The sequence below is a fragment of the Barbus barbus genome, assembly GCF_936440315.1.
Source record: "Barbus barbus genome assembly, chromosome: 11".
NCBI classification, from domain to species: domain Eukaryota; kingdom Metazoa; phylum Chordata; class Actinopteri; order Cypriniformes; family Cyprinidae; genus Barbus; species Barbus barbus.
The window spans coordinates 6,434,051-6,456,799 of NC_136739.1; the positions used below are offsets into that span (position 1 = coordinate 6,434,051).

The window sequence follows — 22,749 nt, forward strand, 5'->3', positions numbered from 1 at the left end:
TAATTGATTGAAAAATTCTAATATAATACTTAAAATATTTATAAAATAAAATTCAAAATTCTAGTGTATATTTAGCTTAGATAAAACACTTGACTGAATTTTATGTTTTTTTTTTATCTAATGTTAAAAGCCTTTTGATCTAAAACGGTGTTTCCATACTAAAATGAATATTTTGCATAGAATTATAGATTGTATAAACTAAATTGTAAATTTTAAGTTTGTTTTGGATAGTGAAAGAAATGCAAGTAATAATGGTTCAACATACAGATGAACTTCTTAATTAAAAAAATTAATCATAATCATAATCATAATAAATCACATTATACACCTCATGAAGATGACTAAATAAATTGGTTACTACACAATACTTTTGATTACTTTTTATTCTAAAATGTGAGAAATAATAATAATAATAAATGCATTAAAATATTTTGTTATGGTGTTAAGTTTACTTTTAGAGTTTCTTTATTTGCATTTGTTGTCTATACGACCACAGAAAGAAAGAAAGAAAGAAAGAAAGAAAGAAAGAAAGAAAGAAAGAAAGAAAGAAAGAAAGAAAGAAAGAAAGAAAGAAAGAAAGAAAGAAAGAAAGAAATGCTGGTTATGCAAAAACAAACAAACAAAACATAGCAATCTAGAATAAGAAAAAGTAGGCAGTGATTGTGGCATTTTAAAGGAGGATAATTTGTTTATTATTGTTATTTGTATTATTCCATTTTAGGATTTCATCAATTATTAAAATTCAAACAGATTTTTACATTACAGTGAACAAGTACATTTTAATGGTCCAGTCCTTAAACTGCTACAAATAATATTTCTGTGTAGCACATTCTCCATAAATGACCATATAAACTATAATTAATCATAATTATAGTTATGCCACACACACACAAATATATATATATATATAACATATGATTTTAATCTATATTGCTCATTACTTTGGAAGCAGTGAGCTTCAAAACAAAGAAAGAATTTCTGAAGATACTTTTTTTTCCCCCTTCTAAAGAAAATCCCAAAAGTTGCAATTTAGAGAAAGTAAGGGGCATTCATTATCATTAGCAAGATTTAAGAATAAAAGTCAACGTGAGTCCTCATTTAGATAACAGTCAAGCATTCTGGTGTATGTGCAGATGTGTGAGACGCTGCTGGTCTCGGTGTCAGACTGACAGTAGCGTGTATGAGGGAGAGCGGCACCTTGCGTGATCAGAACAAAGCAAGAGAGCATGACAGAAAATCCCTCAATACCCGCCCTTTAAAAAATGCAGGAGCAGCGAGCATGCAGAAGCAAGTTATGTAGTTAGGTGTATAAATTATAAACCAAAAAAAAAGTCTACACCGCAAAGAAATACCCCACATGAGGTAACAAACTTTTTTGCATGCAAAAGAGAGGAAGATCTGATGTCTAAAGAAATATATTCCACTCCAAGATCAAACGACTGAATTGAAACATTACATGTTGCTTTAAGAAAACGAAGCCTATTTTTAGGATGTTTTATGTTGTGATATTTTCATTTTATTATGACAATTTTCTCCATAAATTATCTTAATAACATATAGGATGTTAAACTATATGTTAAATAATAACCAAAATTAATAAACTATTTAAACCAAAATTAATCAAATAAATTTAAATTTATTGGCACATATTTTTAATAGAATTATTATACATCAGATATTTAAATTGATTATTATTATTATTAGATTAATTAACACTGGCCTATCAAGCGGTTACACTGATATAAAACTATGTAACTAACTTTATACAATTTCCATTTGTTTTAAATCCTCATTGTTATTGTTAGTTCATGATAGCTAATGGATTAACTAATATTACTGTATTAGTTATCAAGGTAATTGCATGGGCTACAATATGCTACTGAATAAATAAAAAATGAATAATACTATTATATTAATATAAATAATAATATTTATTTAGCAATTAAAATAACATCATGCTTTATAAAAGCTACAAAATCTGTCACTGGAGTGGTACGCTTCCAAATAGTACTAATGTATGAAACTTTTTTTATTAGTATTTATACGTTGTGTAATAATATGTACATTTAAGGTATTAATATGCACCCTTTATGGATAAGTAAGGTACAAAAATACACCTTTTGAAAAGGTACTGCCATGGTGACAGCTTTTTTACTTTTTTTTTTACTGAGAGTATTATGTTATTTCATAAAATTAAATCAACCGACATAATCAAAAACTATTTATTTGAATATATTTTTTAAATGAAATTGAGTTATTTAGAAAGTAAATGGACTTCTTCACTTTTTACAATTAAGATTTGACACAATCCTCATAAAAGATTTGAGGAAGATCTAAAACAGCGAAACAGCGCCGCCATTCTTGTGCAGTCATCTGAAGAATGTGCAGCCACTATATAATCTTCCTCAATACCTCCTTAAACCAAGCAGGGAGGCATGACTAACATCACTGTGCAAGTCATGGACCAGCTTTATCAGCTGTGACTGTGTGAGCGGCCCACTTAGGTCCTTGTGATCTATGCTCTCTGTAATATCATCTTAGTAGAGAGTGCAGTCTAGTGTAAGGTAAAGTGTCCTCCCGTTTTAGAGGGATACAAAGGCCGTACAAACTTGGTCTTCTATCCCGAGCAGAGGGCTATTAGCCGCCATCTTCTATCCTGCAGCTCCTCTACAGGTCTGAGTTTACCCCTCCCATTTGTTGGTGCGTGTTGCAAAATATTTGTTTGATATGAAAGGCTCTAAATAATGCATGGAGTGAAGCTGAGGTAGTTTGGAGTCAAATGCACGCTGTTTTAAAACTGATGTGCCTGCCTCAGCCAAGCCTGACCTTCAGCATTTCAAAATGATCATTTTGTGCCGTTTCAAATTAATACCTTGGAGGCTCAAGCGCTGCGGGACTTCAGAGGAAATATATAGCCCTGTTCTGTGCAAAAGGAACAATTTCATAATGAGAATATCGTTTACAAAGCATTTATCTTTTCAGCTAACAATATATGTTGTAGAACATTTAGCTAACGTTCCCATTAAGTTATGAAAATGTTGTTTTGTAATGATCAATTTAAATGGCTACTGTTTCTATTTATTTATTTATTTATTTTAATGCAAGCAGTAAAGAAAAATTCTGTTTTATATTTTGCAAAAAAATAAACATACTTGTTATACTTAGACTAATGTTAAACTATAACATTTGAGAAATAAACATTCTTTAATCACCATTTTATACTGAGAAAATAATTTAAAAAATATTGCACATAATGATCAGTTAAGTTATTCCAGTATTAAAAACTGCAATAACTTATTATCCCAGCTAACAAAAAATGAATTTCAAATTTTATATTGAATATTCAAATGTCCAGTTTTTAATTTATTTATTTATGTATGTATGTATTTATTTCATTTTTTTTTTTTTTTTTTGGGGGGGGGGGTATGCGAGCATAAAACATGTATTAATACTAATGTATTAATAGCTTTCCTGTAGCTCAAATAGTAGAGCATGGCGCTAGCAACGCCAAGGACATGGGTTCGATTCCCAGGGAAAGCAAGAGCTGATAAAAATGTAAAAACTGTAAGTTGAATGCAATGTAAGTCGCTTTGGATAAAAGCGTCTGCTAAATGCGTAAATAAATACCATTTGTGTGCTAACATTCTGAGAACAGTACTTTATAAGGAACAATTTTTAAAATCACTTTAGATTAAGTCATCTTAACTACTGTGTACTTACATTTAAATTAATTATTTGGTACAATGCACTTAATGTGTACATACATGTTTTTACATTTTTATTTGAGAAAATACCTGCATGCAATTACATCTGTAATTAGTTTATGTAATTACATTTATAATTACACTGTTGACCCATCCCTTACACCTTAACCCACCCTTAAACCTACCCATACCACCAAACCTGTCCCTAACCTTACCCGTATCCCACCTCAATAGCAGCAAAAGGGTTCTGCAATATAATATGAACGCAATAGGTACATTGTACTTATTTGTTTATTTTAGTGCATAGTAGTTAAGGCCACCTAATATAAAGTGGGTCCAAAAGTTAAATAAAATAATTATTGGAGAACATTTTACAAGAAAAAACTATTCAAATTTTTTATACTTCAAAATTTCACATTTAATTCAATGTTACTTGCCATCTTTGCATTTTTTAATTTATAATAGCAATTTCTGAAAAAGTGAAAAATGTTTCAACACCATTTTTTTTTTTCAGTGTATAGGTACATCCCAATTTGTATACTTATGAACTATTCTAAGTAAGTCTGTAGTATAAAGACAGATAAGTACACAGTGGGTAGGATAAGCATAGTGTATAGTGTGTCATTTGGGACGCAACTTATTAAAGACCAGATAATTCCGTACGAATGTTCTGCTAAAGTTACTGGAAGAACGTCTGTTCATAACTTTGAGATAACCTTGCCAGAACGTTCTAAGACCGTTCCCCATTAGCTGGGTTACCACTGGCTCTTTTTGAAACCGAAAAACCCCAAATCAAGTTAACAAGGCAAACAGTGAAGTGTCAAATATGTTACGCAGTCATAAGAAGCTTAAACCCCCGCCTGAGGTTCTCAAAGAAAATGTATTTCATAACCAGGCACCACCAAGCAACAAAGCCAGTGTATTTATAACAAGCAAGGCGGATCACGTTGATGTATTTGTGACACTGAAATATCATCAGGGCACAGTTTGTCACATGAAGAGAGAGCTACGATTATATAACCCAGACTGATGAGTGACTCATCCACTGTTAAAGCAGCTGTAGGTGGATTTGACACTCTCTCCAAAGTAAAAGCTTCTAAATCTCCGGAACGTATGGCATTGCGGATTCTAAACCGTTGCGCTGGAATGATAAAAAATGTCTCACATCCATCATGGAGGAGGATGGGGTCAAAAAGAGGCCACCGAACTATGGATATTGGGCCTTTCGGGCAGCAACAAATGTTTTGAGTGATAAGATGTCATTGTCCATTACCCATGATTCTGAGCCAATCAGTCACATGGGTCAATACTAGCAATTTTCTTTCACCTAATCCTGATGCAGGGCATGATAAAATGTGGTATTTTGAAACCCCACCTCTATTGGTTGGAGATTTTAGTTCGGTTTAAGGAGCACTGACCTTGTGTTTCCCCAGCTGACTGCAGTTGCTGACTGCCAGCGCCGCATTTCCTCCACACTGCAGATTTTATCCATCAGCCTTAGGCTACTCCACTGTGCAGGTAGACATTTCTTCATGCCTGTATGAATTCAGTTCAGCTATTAATAACACTCAAGCTATTAAAACCCACTTTCTTTGAACCAAATCTTTGAAGGTTCACCCAAACATGAGAATTCTGTCATTTGCTCTGCTGTTCTTTCTTCTGTGGAACGTGAAAGGGTTATTTATAACAGGACGGTCACACTGATCCTTTCCATGATATGAAGGTGAATGGTGAGCTGTCAAGCAAGATTTCAAATTTCAGTATGTTCCACACTCAAAGCTATCAATTGGCTTCAGAAGACTTTGAATCTATTGTCATTGGACAATATTTGTGATATTTGAATGGTGTTTTTGTCTTTTTTAAGCATGACAGCACCAGTTCCCATTCACTTTCATTTTATAAAAACAACAACTCAGACAATCTCCTTCGGTGTTTCATGGGAGAACATAAGTCATACAGGATAAGAATAGCATCACGGTAACATAATGACAGAATATTCATTTTTGAGTAATTATTCCTCAAGATAACAGAATGGCTATAATGCTGATACTATTATTCAGAATAACTTACAATATAAGTGTATAATGTAGGAATCTTATGCTGCTCAGTGCTATTTTAGTATCATTTATATAGCATTGTAGTTTTTGTTTTGTTATTTTGAATTGAATTATTATTTTTAAATGTATTTATAGTTTTATTTAAGTTTATTTGGTTTTATTTAACTTTAAATGAGAATTAAAAAACATTGCTTTAGCAACTAGCTGAAATAAGTTTGCAAGATTTGTAATAATTAATACATATATTTTTATTAAAATTAAGTTATTATATTTTATTTCAGCTAATGTTAATTTTATTTAGAACATTTTTTGTTTATAGTTTTAGTTACTGATAATAACCCTGCTTTTCACTGTATGTAGCACCTACAACTCTGCAGACTACTCATTCTAAAGGATCCCATTGTAAGACATGAGAAGGTCTTAATAACTTAATTTAAAAAACAACAACAAAAAACTAAACAAACAAACAAAAAATCTGGACATTTTATCTGACACATTTCAACAGATATTTTAATTTTTTTAAATCTAATATTTAATGCATGCTTTGCAAATAAGCTGTTATTGAACGATGGAGACTTCAGTAACAAAGTGGACCTCAGGGTTTCATAAATTAAATGGCTAAATCAAACATGTATGATAGAACCACATTAATGATTAAGATAAAATGTTTGATATGTTGTGATCTTATCAGATATTATGATGTGAGATATTTACACTGCCATTCAAAGGTTTGGGGTCAGTGAGATTTTTTACTGAAAAAAAAGTAATACTAATTATTCATTAAGGATGCATTAAATTGGGCAAAAGGGACAATAAAGACATTGATGACGAACCAAAAAAATCTGTTTCAAATAAATGCATATTTGTGGAAAAATGTATTACGGTTTCCACATAAAATTGTAAGCAGCACAACTGGTTTCAAGTCTGATAATAATAAAAAATGTTTCTGAAGCAGAAAATCAGCATATTAGAATGATTTCTGAAGGATCGTGTGACACTGAAGACTGGACTAATGATGCTGAAAATTCAGCTTTGCATCGCAGGAATAAATTACATATTAATATTCACTATATTACTGTTATACACTATATTACATATTCACTATATTACTGTTTTTATTGTATTTTTGATTAAATATATGCAGCCCTGGTGAGAATACGAATATTTGTTGTGATTTCTGGATTGGTGGATGTTGTACCATGTGCACAGTATTAGCCAAGCACAGACTCCCTAAGGACCCGATCATAACTTGAAGAGAGGAAAACACAGAACAGACATCAGTTAAGCTTCAAGACTGAAAACAGCAGCCTCATCACCGGTGCTTTCCCAGACAGCTTCTGATTAAGAAATTAGGTCAAATCTGCTTGCTTGTATTTGTGAGCACACTGCATTCAAAACCAAGCAAACATCTTCATTCAGAAACCCGCAATGCAGTGTGCTAAAAGAGCAAACATTCCTCATGTTAATGTATGTTTGCTGCACGTTTGGTGTTGCTTGAGTGGCTGTGTGATGCCCAGATAGTAAGTGCCATATGGTCACCTGATCCTGTGCTGCTGCTATCGCACACGTTCCCTCCAGTGCATGCTGGGACATTACAACAGAGTCTGTCTGGCTGCGCCACTTCATGCACCTCTGCTTCACCAAGAGAAAGTCTGGCAGTGGGAGCTTCCATTTCCACCAGCTAAGAGTGTGTGTGTGTGGGGGGGGTTAACATGCAGTGCCGCCAAGCATGACTAATGCAAAAGGACAGTTCCCGCTTATTATAGAACCATTGCGGATAATAAAATCTGAATCAAACTGCCAGCTGAAAGCCACTGGAGAGTTTCCTCCTATTTAATTTTTAAAGTTATGGAAGCACTTGACACTGAGGTGGATCAAATATCACTAGTTTGCGTGCAAATACTTACTTAGCAATTTTGTGTAGTCAAATTTCCAAAAAAAAAAGAAATAAAAAAAATCAGGTGAGTGGCCATGCAGTAACAGATTACTCAGTTCTTTTCTGGAATGACACAAATGGCCCTAAGTGGTTGCGGACGACGTCTCATATCATGATAGTTTTCACAGGGGCAAGTGTTAGGGCAAATTTATGTTTTGGCTGCCCGAAACTGGTACCATACACAAAACCATTACAACATTAAAACAGATGGGGGAGCTTCTGGGACGGCTGCAGTTTGTCCATATCTTGCCTATATGCAGAGCCCTGTGGATCTCATGGGAATGAAGCTATTGTGGGTAATCTTCCCAAACAATAGTTAAACAACAGTCAAGCTTCCCATCTAAAAAAAACAGTAGTTAGATACACACTAACAAAAAGTAGCTTACTACAGTTTAAGAAGACAATATATTTATATATGTATAACTATCCATCCCAGCCTCATTGGAAAAACGCGTTAATGGCAATTTCTGCAAAATGTTACATTGATTCTTGCATGTTTTGCAACACTTTCAAAGTGAAATGTGTGTGGTGCTGCAAGTGCTTTCTCCAAAACAGATGACAATTTTGATTTGTCGTTGATTTGATGTTGATTTGTCAACATTTTATTATGCAGATTTCTGAATGTTTTGTAGCAGTTTGGAAATTAAAGGGGTCCTATTATGCTTTTTCATTTGGTAAAATTTACAGCTAAGCAAATGAAACTTGCAGTTATGGTTAGGGGTGTGTCATTTCCGGAACATGCTCTAAGTGGTTCGCCAATCACAATGCACTGGGCCAGCTAACCAATCAAAGCACATTTCATGTTTAGGATGGATGGGTTTCATCGAAACAGGAACTAAACAGGGCGTTTGAAACAGACTGGGAAGAGAGGAGCTGCAATAATGTAACAATTGTGAAAAATAATGCTTCTTTGGAGCAACCAAGCATGAAAGCCTATTCCAGTACACCCCAAAAACCTAATAAAGACTTCGTAAAAGGATATAATGGGACCCCTTTAAATATCCAGTGAGTGGCGCTAAAAGGGTAATGCTCCATAACATTTAAAAATAACGTAGCACCTACACTACACCTAAGTGATAGTGTTAAAAAAAGTAAATGTGAAACAAATATGCTGAAGCAACTATGCCAATTTTGCTTATTCGAGTCTTTGAGCTCTTTTATCATCACTCACATTTCACTGGACTCGTACCCAAGTGCTTCGCATCGCAAGGTTAATGCTATACCAGGGGAGCCACTGAGCAATTTTACTATGTCACAAAAGCCATACATATGGAGCTATTTATGTGATGCAAATACTGAAAAGTATTAATTTACAAAACGTTTTGAGGTCATAACATACTGTAGTATTGTGCAAGGAACTGTGCAGAAATAAGTCTTTAATAATTGATAATCTGCCCCTGTAATCATAATTTGAGTGAAAACGGAAAAAAAAAAAAAAAAAAAAAATGTTGATTTTGTTATTTTCATTTCAGCTGGAAACTGCAGTGAATTGTATGCATAGGTATTTTTTTTTTTTTAGCTTTGCAAAAATGTAAGTAGAGGTAAGTTTTCCAGTGAGCCTATGTTGGTCACACTACTGAAAAATGTAGTTTGTACTATCACCACTACTCTTGTAAGCTATTCTTCAACACTGGAAGAAAGAGAGAAAGTGCTGATTGCTTCCTCTCCTCTCAGAATGCACACACATGACTTCCTCACAGCTGTTCTTCTCCTCCTACTTTGACATCTCTTCTCTCAAACGTGATCAGAAATTCTGATCACATTGTCTATGCACATTTTTTACAAGCATTCACAAAGAATATCATACCATTTCAATGATTTTTTTCAAGCTGTCTATTATGGTATAATCTATTGCAGATAAACATGCCTCTAAATGGCATATAAAAACAAACTGATTGGTCTCTTTATGTGTCAGTCAGATAATCTCTTCCTGTATAAGTGGATGGCCAGAAAAAGCTGCAATGTGGTCCAGACCTTATGTTGTTAATCCAAGGTCTGGTTAAGTGAGACTACCGCTCAAATGACTTACTTGTATTTTCTAAAAAGTGACAATTGGGGAAAAATGTATCTGCAACCATGCTTTGAATAGTATCATGTAACAGTCAAATAAAACGAAACTGGAGTATGTTGCATTTACAACGTTATAAGAGTTCATCTGGAGTGTTCTCATACAACACGAAATTCCTGTTAACTGCTCAGAGGCCTCTGAAAATAACTGAATATCGGCTGTCAGAAACTCTAAACATGTGGGACGTGTCTGTTTTTCACCATTCATGACAACACAGGCAGCAAGAATGAAGATTCTGGAGCTTCAGCTGCACGCACACACTCTCCAGCTGGCCGTCAGACTGCTGATGCTGCGCAGAATGTCATTTACGTAAGGTAAACATTGACTCACTGACTAGTCAACTACTTTTCTAAACAACTTGTCAACTAGAGTAGTCACGCAAGCTTTACCACACACATCGTAACACTAAAAACTGAATGAATATTTAAACTTAAGAAAAGTAGTCTCACACTCCCTCACTGGTTGGCAGCTAAGGTCTGTTCCCAACATACAGCAATATTATTTGCTGGAGGTCTGCTTTTCTGTATTGTTAGTTTCATTGGGTGTTCCTTGGGCTGGATGAACATTACTTGTGAGGTTCACAACTGGCCATAGCTTTTGAAAATCTGGAACATCACAGATAGGATGAACTGCTTGTAAAAAAAAAAAATATATATATATATATATATATCATTCAGTCATTCTAAGAATCAGTTATCCAAGGTCAGACTCACTAAAATCTTGAAAATGTATTAAGAAGTTTGCTTAATGTTTTATTTCTTTTTTTGGTCCCACTTTATATTAGGTGGCCTTAACTACTATGTACTTACATTTCAATTAATCATTTGGTACAATGCACTTATTGTGTACATGCGTGTTTTTACATTGTACTTATATTTTTTAAAATACCTATATGTAATTACATCTGTAATTAATTTCTGTAATTACATTTATATTTACACTGTTGTCCAATCCCTTACACCGTAACCCACCCTTAAACCTACCCATACCACCAAACCTGTCCCTAACCTTACCCGTATCCCACCACAATAGCAGCAAATGTGTTTTTCAATACAATATGACCACAATAAGTACATTGTACTTATTTTTTGATGTAAGTACATAGTAGTTAAGGCCACCTAATATAAAGTGGGACCCTTTTTTTTTTTTCCTTAAGAAGAAAATGACAGGCTTTGGGGTTATCTGATTGTATGGTGGTTCTGGTCAAAGACTTGCTGATCAACGTTAATGTAAAGCATCTAAGGCTGCCCTTTTTGTGCCGTCTTCAGATTACAGTAATCCTCACAATAAGAAAACAAAAAAAATTAGTCATGGATGATAGACAAGAGTTCTGTATATATATATTTGTATGTTGGCAGAGGCAAATCAAATTGAACAGTGGAATCGCTTACAGTACCATGAACTTCATCGTCTTGCCTACACTCAAAAACAGTAGGTTTGTTTGACTTCTGCCGAGGCAGAATTTAAACGAGTCAGGCAGATTAGCAGTTTGCAGTCCGGGGAGGAGCTAAAAAAGGAGACTTGAAGCTGGACACATATTTTGTCAAATTCAATAATTAACACTGCACATGAAGAATTGAAAGCAAAAAAGTATGTACACAAATAGTGGAACTGTGGAACTGAAGGTGTTGTGAAGCTGTGTCGTCATTAGAGGTCATGTAGCCACTCTGGAGAAACTGCAAAATGGGACAGACAACTAATTTAATGACATATGTCATAGTGACGTGGTGTTAGCACCGTCAATATTTCTAACTGGCATGCACTGCTTCATGCTAGTCAGATGCTAATTGGTCTATCTAGCACAGCATGAAGTCACACACTAATATCTCACCATCTCACAGGAGATCAAATGAGCTCCAGTGTCCTCACTATTATTGGTAGTAGTCTCCCATTGCCTCACTGCTCATTTGCATAAAGCTAAATTTTTCTCAACTCTGTTGGATCTGAATACATCCACACTGCATTTCCAATGGCCACACATGAATATGCTACAACCACAATTAGCATTAGTCTGGTCTAGGAGCTTGCTGCTCATAACCACTGGACACTGGTTCTCTCTCGCACGCTCATTCCCTCCCTCCTGATCTCCTGCTCAGTTATGGGAAGTTATAAAGCAAAAATATGATGGTTAAGTGTGAATCATTGAGTGAGAGTCTTGCCAACGTACATGCCATTGAAAGCATATAATAAATCTAAACCAAAACAGGGCTGCTACTCAAGTACAACCCTCCAGTACAACAAACAAGGTTGTCAACCATGTTTTGTGGAAACAGTAAGTCACACAAATCATATTTTGAAAATGAAAGGCAATTATTTCATACACAATAGTATTCTTTAGTAAATGTATCCAAATGTTTTACTCTCAAATGCCACACCATAACCACATCATGAAGGAAATAAACTAAATAAATGTGCAAAAGTTGAATTGAAATAAGATACAGCAAGTTCCTACAGCAAGTTGTTAAGTAAATCTTTTTTTGTAAAATGTAATTTTTTTTTTTTTTTTGAGAATACATATTTATATTTCAGGATTCACTGGTGACTCAATTAATACTAATGGTCAAGTATAGATACACGTATATGCTGACTCTAAAATCTTGACTTTACATTAATGCAAACATGCAAATGATGGCTAAATTGGTACTGCCAAAATACAGTATGTATGACACATCTGTCGGTGACTGCAAACAAAGGGTTTTGACAGGGGACAGAGAATCCGGCAGATTCTCATACCCCGCCGTGGCGATAATGAGTTTTGTTGGGTGGTGCGAGGAGCCATTTTCAGTAGACACTTGAAAGTATTTCTCCCATGTGCCTTCGCCACCCCTACACAACAAGCAAGAGTCTGGGGTCACCTGCAGAAGTTCCACACATGCTCCCAAGGCTGTAATTTAGGAAGGTATGAATAAAGCTCGATTGCGCAGCATGACAGCTTAATTAATGACTTGACATGCATGAGTGGCAGAAGAGTTGGGCTTGGGAATGCAAGCGTTGCATTTGCCATGGTGAGATGAGAAAGGTACTTGTTAATTATAATAATATGGGATTTTGGTTCGCTCGATAAATTGTCCCACAGGTGGGAGAGACAATAGCAGATGATGCAGCTGCAAGCCATGATGGGGAAATGATGGCAGTGGAGAAAGAAGGGAAGACAAGCAAATCCTCACACATTAAAACTCCCAACTGGAAGGTAATTGCACATCAAAGATAAAAACACGGTGCTGCGAGTGAGCTGAGGGACATGCGTTTTCAGACAGCTGCACGAAAGTCAACAGAATTTTCAGCACTGATCGGTTGAGGCGAGACTCGCTTTTTCAAAGAAACCTCAGTGCTGTCATGTCAAATTATTGTTTATTTTGTTTGAATAACAACATTTGCACTTTTTTACAGCTGAAGATTCCATCCTTCACAGGGTTGGGCGAAAATCAACATTTATTTTTGATTTAGCTTCCTTTCAATTCATGAGATAGAATCTGAATAGCGTTGACCTAATTTCCTGAACAGCAATTCAAAGAAACAGTCAGGCAACAGAGGAATTTCATTAGTCCAACACAGATTTTGCAGTAAAACATAATTAGATGATTAAATATGACTAATTACTGATTAGACATATTATTCTAAACCAAGTTCAGTACTGTCAAAATATTTTAGTGATTGAAAAAAACTGATTTTAATTTTGCTATAAAGCAACAAAAAAATAACCACCACAAAGTTTCTGCATAAATGCCAAGTTATGTCATGAAACTCTAGATGACACAGGCTGATGGGTCATTAACACAAACTGATGTATATGCAGTGTTAAACTACTTGGCACAATTTGATTGGTTCATGTTGCATATGCAGCCAATAAGCTGCTTTACATTTAAATGGCTGGTTAACATTCAATAGAGCAGTTTGGAGTGTGCTTTCAGAGTTCCTCTGAAATCCTCTACCTCCCCAGCTCCACCTTTAAGTCGTGACGTATTGTCAAGTATGGTTACCCATACTCGAAATTGGTGCTCTGCGTTTAACCCATCCAAGTGCACACACACAGCAGTGAGTAGTGAACAAATGCACACACACACACACACACACACACACACACACACACACACACACACACACACACACACCCGGAGCAGTGGGCAGCCATGCTGTTGGGGGTTGGTGCCTTGCTCAAGGGCACCTCAGTCGTGGTATTGAGGGTGGAGAGAGCGCTGGACATTCCCTCCCCCCACCTACAATTCCTGCCGGCCGGGGGCTCGAACTCGCAACCTTTCGATTACAAGTCCGACTCTCTAACCATTAGGCCACGACTTCCCCAGATCTTATAGATCTGCTACGGGTTATTATAGCACGATCTCACGACAATTCATACATATTTTACGAGGTGGCTAATGCGTACGAATTTGTGCGAATTACCTACACCTAACCCCGCTCCTAAACCTACCTGTCACTGGGGTTTAGACAAATCTTACAAAATCGTACGAGTGAGGTCGTACGAATTTGTACGAATTAGCCACCTCGTAAAATACGTACGAATTGGTCGTGAGATAGAGTTGGTTATTATATATGCTACTTTATTATTTATATGCTCTAGAACAACAGCAATAACCAAAAGCAGCAGCAAATTTTCTGAGCATTGTAATGCTGTAACTATAAAAACACTGAATAAATTGAAATGAATATATAAATACACATCGACACAACTACACATGGTTGATGTATTTCTTTTCTTTCATACTGTGTAATACTGTATTCACAACCACAAATGCTTACAGTAAAAACATTTAAATCTTCCTTTCGTGTTAGCAGTGAATTTTTCAAAATCTCTCTGCCAATTATTTTCAATCTTGTACAGAAATGTACATAGGAGCTCATGAAAGAAGAGCTTTAGGTTTTGAATAACTGTGTGTATGTGATATATACAAAAAATAGAATATTATGGCAAAGGTGTTTACAACATAAGACAAATGTTTGCTTTTGAAACATGTTTATGATATTTTAGTGCTTAATTTTACAAGAGATGTGAGGCATTATGCATTTTGTGTGTGCAGTTCTAGGATTTGTGTGTAAAGTTTTGAAAATGTAAGCAGTTGAAAAAAACAAACAGTAGTCTATACAACAATATTCCAAATTGTCATATGATGGGTTTGTGGCAGGAACAGATCAGATTTAATCTATTATGAATATGGACTGTCAAGATTCAATACATTTTAGTCTACTTCTCAAATAATGCTATCATGTAACTTTCAAAGATTTCAAAACATAAGATTTAAAATATAGCTCATATGGACTACTTATGTGTCATTATTTAGCTATATCTGTCATGTTGGAGATTGCCAGTCCTAGTCTTCATTTGGATATCAAAAGGAAAATGATGCGTTAGATTTTAGACATCATGATGAATTGAAAGCTTCATTAATTAATAAGTCAGTACTTCTCCACATTGCTCACTGGGCGGCTTGCAACTGTAGTTCACCAGTCATATGGCGAGGGCCGAATAGGGACATAAAATCCTTTCAACCCCGGTCTGTTTACTGAAATCTACCTCCACAGCTTCAGCCCGAGCAAGATCAGAGCACTGCTTTGATGTGTGTCATGAGCTGTGTACAGTCCCTCATCACAGGCAATCTGATAAGTGAATTATCTTCCCTCAGATCCAGACTCTGATAACTGTGCAGTTACCGCACTCCAGGATATCATTTAACAGAGCTGAACCACAGCACGCACACGAACAGGCAACATTAACAATCTGACCCAGCCATCTCTTCTGCTAACCTCTAATAAGAGTGTTTAAACAGAACAAAACAGATCACTCAATGAGTGATTATATGGCAGATTGGCCGTTTGAAGGACCCACACTCCAGGAAAGGAAGTCAATGTGGCAAAGCCCCGAAGCAGAGAGAAACACTGGTCTCAAAAGGCCACTGTGTAAAGGGACGGTCATGCAGAGATGAAAGTGAACTGGGTTTCTGTGAAGACTCACAAGGTTTAAAATGACCCTGCTAAAAGAAGCCCTGCCTTCTAGAAGAAACCGGCCTGAAACAGCGGGAAACCACGTGGCTCAATCTCACCTAAAGCTAAAGATAGGGGTCACCACTGGCTTTGTACCAAAACCCAGTGAGCAGCCATGCTTTATACTTGTCTACAGGCTACATAGGCAACTGCCTTCCAAAGCAGCATCCTAACTCAAATGGAAGGAGTAATTTGAAGTGCTTTAATTTCTATAATTATTCTATATGAGTGTGTGTGCACCTCACGTGAAGTGCAAGAGAGATTTGGCTCCTAACTGATACAGTTTGGCATAAGCATGTTGCTAAGATAATAATGTGATACATAAAAAGTCAAAAATACACAGCACTCACAAACATTCTGTAAAATATATATATTTTTTATGGTCTAATATAAGAAAAAAAATGCAGTTTACCTCATTACCTCAGAGACACACTTAAGTGCATTTAATTGTATTGTCTATGCCCTTGTGCAGAACCTGATTTTACCAAGTGCGACATGTTCCTGGATCAACATCTTTGTTGACCCTGGAACAACATTGTGATTAACCAAACAGATTGAAAGAACCAGTTTATAGTTTTTGTGAAGTTTAGGCTTACTGTCACGAATCCTGGCCATGAACTTCGTTCACCACCAGAGGTCACCCGCTCACCACATGGACTTTCACACTACACAGCACACTGGACTACATTTCCCATCATCCATTGCACTGACGACACACACACAGCTGTTTACACTAATCACGCTCACAGCTGAGAACTATCACCCAATCACACACACTTTATAAGCCTTGGACTTCCTTTCTGTCACTGCCGAGTATTGTTTAGCATTTATCAGTCTCGTTCGTTCGTCCATTTATATAGCGCTTTTCTAGGCACTCAAAGCGCTTTACATAGTAAGGGGGGTATTTCCTCGTCCACCACCAGTGTGCAGCATCCACCTGGATGATGCGACGGCAGCCATAGTGCGCCAAAACGCCCACCACACACCAGCTTATTGGTGGAGAGGAGACAGTGATGAAGCCAATCAGTAGATATGAGGATGGTTAGGAGGCCATGATGGTTAGAGGCCAATGGGCAAATTTGGCCAGGATGCCGGGGTTACACCCCTACTCTTTTTCGAAGGACATCCTGGGATTTTTTATGACCACAGAGAGTCAGGACCTCGGTTTAACGTCTCATCCGAAGGACGGTGCTTTAAAAGTAAAAGTAGCTGATAGCTACTTTACCAAGCCTTTCCCAGTTTCTTGTCTTAGTCTAGCCTTGCCTGTTTACTTGTGTTTTGATGCCTGCCTGTGTTTCCTGGATTTACCACTTTGCCTTGCCGTTCGGCTTTTGTTTGCTCCTTGATTGGATTATTGCTCTCGTACCTGGATTACCCCTCTGTCTAGCCCCTTTGGATACTGTACACTGATCGTCGACCCACGCTTGCCCTAGGAATACCCTTGTGTCTTGCCTGTGCCAATCCTGTCTGCTGTAGTCTGACCCAGCCTGTAAACTGACCATGTTTACCAATAAAAGCTTGCAAATGGATCCCCATTACTCATGCCTCGTAACACAATCAGTGTTTGGTGCTTGTACAGTGTCATTCATCCATTTCCTCTGATTTGAGGGATTACTCATGTTTAAGGTTAGGTTTAGGTGTAGGGATATGGTCAAGACTAAAAATAAAAGGCTTTGCATGACTTTGTAAAAAAAAAAAAAAAAAAAAAATTAAAAGTACATTATTTAAAATGTGAAATTACAAATATATATAAATGCATGGCAAATAAGTTTAAATAGAAATTACAGTACATTTTAGTGTATCATACATGCTTGTCAGTATATCCAGCAGTTTACTTTAACAGTATTTCAAATAGAAACGATTATGAAATTGCCTGTAAAGATGTACTTCAGTACTTCAGTAGGTTAAAAATAAGCATTTAACTGCTAATTGCATTTAATGTACTACATTTTCACTATAATACATTTTTACTTAATTTAAGTTAACCTGCAATTAAGTATCTGAGAACATTTCAGTTTCCACTTAAGCATATTCTTTTAAAATGTCATTTCCGTAATAAGTACTCCTTTTAAATGTATTCTTCTCACTTTGCTAAAGTGTCATCCTGGAGGGAGTTTTTTTATTTATTTTCCCTTTCCATTTCATCCAGAACAATTCCTTGATCTCTGATCATGACATGCATGCTGGCTGCTATGAGCACGTGGACAAATGACTGTCAGACATACATGACACATTACCATTGGGCACAAATAACACAGGGGGATAAACAGACAGAGAGTAATACAGCGTGAACACAAAAGCACACAATAACAAGCAATTTCATAAATTTACAGAAGAACCCACCCAAGCACACCAGGTATGAACAGCAGTTACTGATAATAATAATAGAGAGAAGCCTCAAGCTCAAAGTTAAAAATGAACAACTAAAGCAAATACACAGTAGTTTTTTAGTACTAAATCTGAACATGGTGTTTTACAAGAATAATTACCGATTAGTTACAGATATAACAGTATAACCATCTGTTCTACTGAAGAGAGATAAATCTGAACAAAATCAGCACATGAATAGGCATAACACAAACAAAAATCTTTTTTTTTTTCTCCTATCCTCCTGACTACCATCTATAGAGTTTTGTCCTCTATAGAGGACATTATGTTTTTACATTACATGTCACATTACATGTCACAGTTTTACGTCTGGATGTTCTGTACAGATCACATTCGGGGCTTTTCAGAGATACCAAATGATTGGCTGTTTCACCATGACCACTCCCTCTCCTTGGTCTTTAAATATCAAGTGTAACACCCTTATGGAAATATGATAATTTGTAATTATATACTCATTTTCAAATTGTTTGTTATAAATCAACATATCAGGAAAATGTTATGGGGTATAAAAAATATAACAAAATATCAAAATATAACCTTCTGTTATGAAACAGGATATCGATTTCATATATGTTCCAGTAGAGGACACCAGGACGTTTATTAGGACCAAGCATGTTTATTACACATTTTGGGAGACACAACAAATGAATAAATTATCAACAACAAATGAGGAAAAAAAAATCTATATTCCTATTACATATTAAATATTATGAAAATCTTGCTAATTATTGCTCCCAATATTGCACTTATTTGTTCATTCTATGTTGCCCCAAAAACACATTAATATTCAAATTATATACAATTTATAGATACATTGAAAAACTTGTTTATGGCCATATTACACACATTTTGCATAAGGAAAAATGTTTTTAAAAAATAACATAGTTGAGAATCATCTTTATATAAAGTTTGGTATAAAAAATGAAAATTGATTTGTGATTAAAACAAAAATCCCACTGTTTTTGCTTTTTCATGTCTATTCATGTCTTTTTATTTAAAACAAAAACAGGACTTTTTAAAGTCCCGATGTCTTCTACAGAGGACATGTCATAACATATGAATAAAATATGATTTTTCAAAAAAAATATTTTTTATTTTATTGTTTTCATTTTCTTATGCTCTAAACAATGTAATGACATGACAAAATACTAAATTCACAAAACTGTTTTTTTTTCCTGGTAGTTAGGAGGCACGATGTCCAAGCTGATTTCCAAATGAAAGAAAAAATAAATAAATAAAATTTGGTCCAAGTCAGACCAAATACATACAATTTGTGAACTCGGCGATAGCTTTGTATGAAAAATACAAAATCAGCTCCTGTTAACGATGAGACACTGAATTGTTCTTCCTCCAGGGAGCGCTTCTGACATTGTCCGTTTTAGGAAGGCCAAACAAAGACATTAAACAGTGTTTCTTCGACATGGCGAAAACGACACTACAGCAGCTCTTCTTCTTCGTCGTCGTCTTGTCACTCAACCAAGCGTTCTAACCACAACCTCGCCCCAACCCACCTCCCAACCATTCGAATTTCCATAGGCAGGATTTATGATATTCTGACTAAAATTCAAAAAGTGAAACATATGATATTCTGACTAAAATTCAAAAAGTGAAAAAGCATAATAGGACCCCTTTAAAATGGTCATCGGATGCAAAATTCACTTCACATGTTGTTTGAACATAAATGTTTGTTGGAAGTGTGTGTGCACATCCACCCTATAATGATAAAAATCCACCCAGTGTTTTATTTTTTAATTCCTACTTTAAAATCCCCTTTCTTAAATCAGGCTGTTCTGAGATTCCTGGCAGAATGGTGTAGTTCTGCACAAGCTGCTCCCACGATAATTGATTGACAAGGCCGTCTTACCTTAGACCCGCCCTGAGTGAGCTGTGAGCTGTCCGCCATTGTGTCAACTCCGGTGCCGGGGAAGTAAAGAATGTCTCCGATTAAGCGATTGAGGTGTTTTTTTTGTTGGATGTAATAATGAATATAGCAGTCGTCATTTACTCCTGACATCTGAGCCGCTGAAGATGCAGTGGATTAATGTTACTTTTGTTTTTGAAGGGAATGGAGGAGGCGGGGCTATCAGATTCCAATTATTAAAGACAAAATAACCTTATAACAAAATAACCACTATGGAGTACATAGTGCATAAGTACATAGTGTGTATAACTGCATAGTGTATAATGCGTCATTTGGGACGCAGTTATAGTTTATAAGTTGTTCATGATTTTTTTTTTATATTACTGGTTTTAAGACTTAAGTCGTGACGTATTGTCAAGTATGGTGACCCATACTCGAAATTGGTGCTCTACGTTTAACCCATCCAAGTGCACACACACAACAGTGAGTAGTGAACAAATGCACACACACACACACACACACACCGTGAACACACACCCGGAGCAGTGGGCAGCCATGCTGCAGCGCCCGGGGAGCAGTTGGGGGTTCGGTGCCTTGCTCAAGGGCACCTCAGTCGTGGTATTGTGGGTGGAGAGAGCGCTGGACATTCACTCCCCCCACCTACAATCCCTGCCGGCCGGGAACTCGAACCCGCAACCTTTCGATTACGAGTCCGACTCTCTAACCATTAGGCCACGACTTCAGAATGTTCAGTTCAAAACTAACATTCCCATGTTTACAAAAATGATAAAGGGACTATTCCATTAACATACAGTACACATAACCAAGAAATAAAAAACATTGGATGTTTTGAACATTTATAGAACATTCAGAAATAGCAATTTAATTACTCAATTGGAACATTAGCAAAATGCCCTTTTGTTCTCAGAACATATTTTTGTTAAAAAAAAAAAAAAGTGAAGTGACATTCAGCCAAGTATGGTGACCCATACTCGGAATTCGTGCTCTGCATTTAACCCATCCAAAGTGCACACACACAGCAGTGAACACACACACACCGTGAACACACACCCGGAGCAGTGGGCAGCCATTTTATGCTGCAGCGCCCGGGGAGCAGTTGGGGGTTCGGTGCCTTGCTCAAGGGCACCTCAGTCGTGGTATTGAGGGTGGAGAGAGCGCTGGACATTCACTCCCCCCACCTACAATCCCTGCCGGCCGGAGATTCGAACCCGCAACCTTTGGATCACGAGTCCAACTCTCTAACCATTAGGCCACGACTTCCCCAAGCGGAGTCACTTTTATTTTAGAACAAAGGCACCAAGTTCATTTCAGATTCAAATACATGTTGCTGAACCCACTAACAGGTCACATCCATCTTGACTGTTATCAGAAAAAAAATCAAAAAGATTTCATGTGAGAATATGGCATAAATAATTGAATCCATATAGATGAGCACCTCAGCTGAGACCTTGTGGAAAACAATCTTTTTATTTATTCCAGCCGGTTCATTTTCAGAACGAAGGCAGAAAAAGCGAGCGAGGAGAGCGTACACCCAGAGGGTGAACTTGAAAGAGATTAGACTAATTTCAAGCAAACAGAGCGACGAGGGAGCGCGGGTCTTATCTGGCTCTGAAGAGAGAACTTAAAACAGTCTGCGATACGGGGCAGAATTAAAGCATTATTAATTGCATAGGCGTATTAAACAGACCCCAGCAAGTGACCTCTTCTAATATGAGAGAAGCTTGAGAACAAAATATGTCTTAATCTGCTCAGCAGTGCTTAGATAAATGTCAAGAGTATCTATCACCTCAATTAACCAAGCAGAGAAAGTTGTCAGAGTCTAATTCTCCTTGTGACAAGAGCCTGGCGTTAAGAGGCTCCCACTTCACTGAGCTTCACCATTCTTGCTTTAGATTAATGCCCCTTCAGACAGCACAACCAATAGCGTTTAGCCTCTCTGCCTGAGTGTACTGCTCACTCCCAAACACATATTCCACCTCCACCGTCCAATACCTGCCTCTCTCCGGCTGTCTGCTTCTCTTTATTTTCCACTGCAGAGGCAATATGCTTGTAATGATTGTTGGTTTTAACCAGTTCCAGTAGCACCTGGAGAAAGCTGTCTGTTAGCATCACATCTGGCGCATTTAGCCCTGGAAGTGTGCAATCTGTAAAATGTACTTCATGGGCGCATGGGTAAATTATTGAGCCGAGTAATGATTTGGATGGAACTGCTTTGCAATCTGGTATGCATTATTGTTTTTATCAGAAAATATGCATTTTTATCAGTAATATTTCTAATTAGCTATCTTAGTATTACAAGGTTAGAATTAAAAATGAAAAAAAGGAGACATGCTTATTTCTTCTTATTTCTTATTTCACTTGTATTTTAGTTACTGTACAATAAAAACAATTAAAATAAATGTTTGTTTTTTTTAAACTAGTTCCAGAGAATACATCGTTTAACTTCATTCTGCTTACCACGCTGACCAATGACCAATAGTTTGTTTGTTTGTTTAGGCATAAAACTTTATGCTTAAAGGGATAGTTCACCGAAAAATGAAAATTCTATCATTAATTACTCACCCTCATGTCGCTCCAAACCTGTAAGACCATCGTTCTTCTTCGGAACACAAATTAAGATATTTTTGATGCTCTCTGACCCTCCCATAGAAAAAGTATGTTTTAAGAAAAAAAAAAAGAAAAAAAAACATACACTACTATTTAATAGTTTGGGTAAG

General features: G+C 36.4%; 1 protein-coding gene across 1 annotated transcript in view; it reads right to left on the reverse strand.

Annotated features, from left to right (window-relative positions):
- Positions 1-3,413: 3,413 nt before the first annotated feature.
- The window catches only part of LOC306877174 (uncharacterized protein C3orf38-like), a 33,927-nt gene continuing 14,591 nt past the window's right edge, over positions 3,414-22,749 (reverse strand). The window contains exon 5 of the transcript XR_013784876.1: positions 3,414-5,240. The gene's annotated coding sequence lies outside the window, so the exon portion shown is untranslated. The remainder of the gene's footprint in view (positions 5,241-22,749) is intronic.